This window comes from Argiope bruennichi, chromosome 2 (genome assembly GCF_947563725.1).
Source record: "Argiope bruennichi chromosome 2, qqArgBrue1.1, whole genome shotgun sequence".
NCBI classification, from domain to species: domain Eukaryota; kingdom Metazoa; phylum Arthropoda; class Arachnida; order Araneae; family Araneidae; genus Argiope; species Argiope bruennichi.
Window position 1 is genome coordinate 107,936,038 of NC_079152.1, and position 4,560 is coordinate 107,940,597.

Below are 4,560 nucleotides of genomic sequence, written 5' to 3' on the forward strand. Positions count from 1 at the left end.
TCTTAGTTAAAGACTACAAAATAAGTTTTGAAATATCTCTTTATACTTCCAAAGTGGATGTTTATCATTTATTCAGTTATATATACTTATTGATCTATATGTATAAAAAAAATTAAAACTTCGTTCAGTGGACTAGTGTTGATAAATTTGTATTTATTATCGTTGAAGTCGTGAATTGATCAGATTTTAGAACCATGATTTATTTATAAAACTATATCACATTACTTTGAATTCTTTTCAGTGTGAAAATTTATACTTTATGTCATTTAAAAGAAAAAAATATAAGGCATATATAAATGGTATCGAAAATTTCTAAACCTATTGTTTCTTTTTATTACAGCGAAACGTAAGAAATTGCCCATCCTTACTCCCTACAATTTCAATTACAATTCACATTGAATCATAAAAAAAAATTATATATTTTTATAAGCATAAGAAACTATCTCAATGAAATCTTAGCCATCTCTATAGTCAAAAATTGGTAGTCACTATTTTTTATCTATATAAGATGTAGAAATGACTTTTAAAATAATTAAAAATTATATCCATTTATATACGTATATTGTGTGTGTTTTTATGTATTCTCAAGTGTTATTATTCGAAAATAATATTTTTTATATTCTTTAATTGTTAAATTCTATTCTAATAAAAAATTATTTCTTAGAAAAAGTTTTAAATACAATATGTGTATCATCATTTAATTCATCTTCAAATGTATTAAAAAGTATATGTAACATTATTTCCTAACCTTGTTGTTTTTTAATTACAGCTGAACGTAAAAATTTGTTCGCAATATTTTTCTAGATAAGCAGTTAATATGTTAATACATGAGAGATTCTAATGTCAGTCATAATCTTTATATGTTACCAAAATTTAACATAGCAGTATAAAAATGCTTTTCCCATTTCTGAAAAACAGATGAATATTCTATTTTAATAATCTAATAATAACTGCATTTCTGATAGACAGTAATATTTCTTATAACCCTTCTTAATTACAATTCATAATATTTATATGAAATATCTGCAATTAGTTTTTATATATTATTCTATATTAAATCCGATTTAAAATTATTCATTTTTGAGAGATTTAGGTCTTAATAATTTATGCATTGGTTGCTAAGAAAATTTCCTTCAAGGAATTATTAATTAAAATTAGAGATGTTAATTTTTATGTCTAATTTGTTTAGTTTATTTTTATTAAAATATTTCATGAATCATGAAAGCATAAAACATTCAAATTCCTGTGAAATATTTATGAGAAAATGAAGGATGAGAATGTTTTAACCATACTGAAGTTTGCTATGACATATTTTTACATTTCTTTGGTGTTTGGATTATTAAATAAATCTCATAGTTATCAATAACATGTGATTATTTGATTATTTTTTTCCTTTTTCAGCTGACGATGGCAGTAAGTATTCAATTATATATATATATATATATATATATATATATATATATATATATATACGATTTCTTCATTAATAAAAAATATTAAATGCATACTAAATTACTAAATACTAAAAACATAAGGGAAAAAAAAGAAATAATGAACTAAATTTCTTGCAATTTCTCTTTGCGTCTGTAATACCTTTGCAATTAATACTGGTGTCTTTCTGAATTGTAATAAGTTTTTATTTTTATTTTATACCTGCAAAATTGTTAGATACAAATTACATTTTTTGTAAATTATGTTTAGAATTAAATTTTGTTCCAAGTAAGCCATTTCATGCATTCCCCGAACGTCTTATCTAGGAACCAACCTTTACAACCTTATACAACCCTTCTAGATAGATTTTTAATTACATGATTTCCTGTAGATATCATGTTCTCAGAATGCATTTTTTCCATTATTCTTCTGATTACGGATTTTTTAGCCTTACTATGAAGATTTTAGGATAAATCTTTTAGTATAACTTTACACATTAAATATAGAAATTCATATAGTTTATTCTTTCCTCATTTCGTTGAAACGTGAAATTGAAATGCTTCTTGAAATTCTGGAAAAAGAATCAAGTTCCTACAGTCTACTCAAATTGAACGTCATATATAAACTGAAAATTGCAGGTTTTCATACTCAAATTATTTTTTATATAAGCACAGTTACAGTTTTCTATCATAATTTTCTGCTCTACGCTGGAAATGACGATATAAGACTTCTTTTCAGCAGACTACTTTTACGTGATTGGAATCACACGAAATAAATTTGGTGAAAGCAATGACTGCCTTTTATGTCTCCACTTTCAGCAAAGATTTTCTATCGTTTTTTCCATATCGCTCGATATTTGCAATCGTTTTCAAATTAATATTATTGTTATCACTATGGGATACTTAATGTTGTTTCATATTTATAATTCACTATGCTAATTTGTTAACCTATAATATCATTGCTATCACCATGGGATATTTAAAGTTGTTTCATTTTTTTTTTAATTCCCTATGATAATTTGTTAACCTTGTTATATTTTACAAACGCGGTAAACAAAAAAATGTAGAAATATTAAGCGTAATAGTAATCATGTAACACAATGAAAAGTATCCTTTATCATCTCTAATTCATCAGTTTTGTAATAAGGCATTTAGCTAAAGTAGTGTCAACATGTTCTCCAGAATATGATGCTAATATGTAACGCACATATAAGAGATATTTGCTTTTAAGCAATGCAAATGGCGCATTGCTTAATGCAAATAGCGCATTACTTAAAAGAGCATTAAACACGCTTCCATTAATTAAATATTCTTTATTGCATAAAAAAAATATTGAAAAAAACTGAAGCGTAATAATTTTCTTTTTCTTTTATTTGATTTATTTTGGATTAATTGAAATAAAAACTAGAAATTTGAGCTAACAAACAAACAAATAATGTTTCCATTTTTTAATATTAGGGTACGCTCAATGTAAGATATTCATGAATTTACGAATAAAATTTATATTTTAAACCGACTATTGTTGATCATAATTCAGTAATTTTGGTTACCCAAATGATTAATTATTACTTTTACTTAACTTTGTATCAAGTAGGCGAATATGATTATTATGTAATGTGCCTGAATTAGCATTAAAAGAAAAACACAACAATTATCTGTAAAAAAAATCGTATAATCTAAGATTCTGATGTTTAACAATTTCTCATTTTGCAGATGTATTCGATGATGCTGCCAGCGTTGCTAATAACTTTTTAGGATTAAATTAGAAGCACCGATTTCACGACTGACAAAGAACATAGTGATGATAAAATTGCAATATGAGTGCAATGATTAAGTTTAAAAATATTTTTGATTAAAATAATTAATTAAAACTTCTCTGTGTATTTCTAAGTGCTCATTTAAGTACAAAAAGTGCAAAAAAATAAATATAATTAAAAATATGTCTCTGTCTGTTTTTATAATTATTTCTCAATTGTTTTATCAATAAATGTTAATAAATAATTTTAGATTTGGTAAATCAAAGAACGTTTACAAAAAAAAAATTAATTTTGCCATATATTTTTTTCTTTGTCTATATTAAAGCAACAAAAAATATTTATGAACTTTTCCCATCGAAGAAAACATCATATTTTAGAATGATTTGAATGATTTGCTGAATTAACTCATTTTAGGAAACTAATCAATTTACAATCATTACTTTTATTTTCAGATAGAAAAAAATTGCTAATAACATCTGAATATTTTTTTACTATCTGAAACATGAAAAATTGATAATGAAACTGATCAATCAAAAATTAATAGTAAAAAATTTCATATTGGAAATAGAAGTATGAAATTGTCAAATCTTTGAAAAATTATTTTTATTATATCTATCAAATAATTTCGGATACATTTCCACCAGTGATTGGGTAATTATTTAAAACTTATCGGAAGTTCTAAATATGTAATAATGATACGACAATTTGTAGAAAACTTTTCTCACACATATTCAAGAATAATAAGGAATATAAAGCTGTTGAAGTTTCCTTAAGATCAAAATTCCACTGCCTTTTCTCTCATTTGTAGATTAACGTCTTGCAAATGTCTCAACTAAATCTAAAAAAAAATTGAGAACTCTTAATTTTCAATGAAAATTTGGGAAAATTTGGTACGTATTAGCTTAGAATTACAAAATTTAATACAAACGATTAAAAGCATTTTTATTAGTGCTCAAAAGTCTATTTTTGTTAATTATTGCGACTTTCCTTGTTTATTTCCTTATTTTTGCTCAATATATTGTTCAAATTCATCATCAGGTATCTTCATCCGTATTAAATCGAAATTTAATTAATTTAATTGATTAACTGGCAATTCAAATATTAAATTATCATTGAAAACACATATATACAAAATTTGAGAACTCCAAAAATCTGGAAATCAATCATAATTTCGTTCATTCTCTCAAATTTCGTTAGAGGAAGAAGAATATTTAATAAATATATATATAATGTTCTTTCATATAAAAAAATTATGTACCTATTGTCTATTCTCAGATACGGAACACCTCTATGTTTTTGAGCATGTGCCAGAAAGCGCAGCCACTTTGATTTTATTATGCACAAAATATGTTGCTAAATACTCTAAATTCTCG

At 24.3% G+C, this 4,560-nt stretch overlaps 1 long non-coding RNA gene across 1 annotated transcript; it reads left to right on the plus strand.

The window, feature by feature from the left end:
• The first annotated feature begins 1,380 nt into the window (after positions 1 to 1,380).
• Positions 1,381 to 3,370, plus strand: LOC129957088 (uncharacterized). Its single transcript, XR_008782736.1, has 2 exons — positions 1,381 to 1,413; positions 3,144 to 3,370. It is a non-coding gene; the product is annotated as an uncharacterized LOC129957088 (long non-coding RNA).
• The last annotated feature ends 1,190 nt before the right edge of the window (positions 3,371 to 4,560 follow it).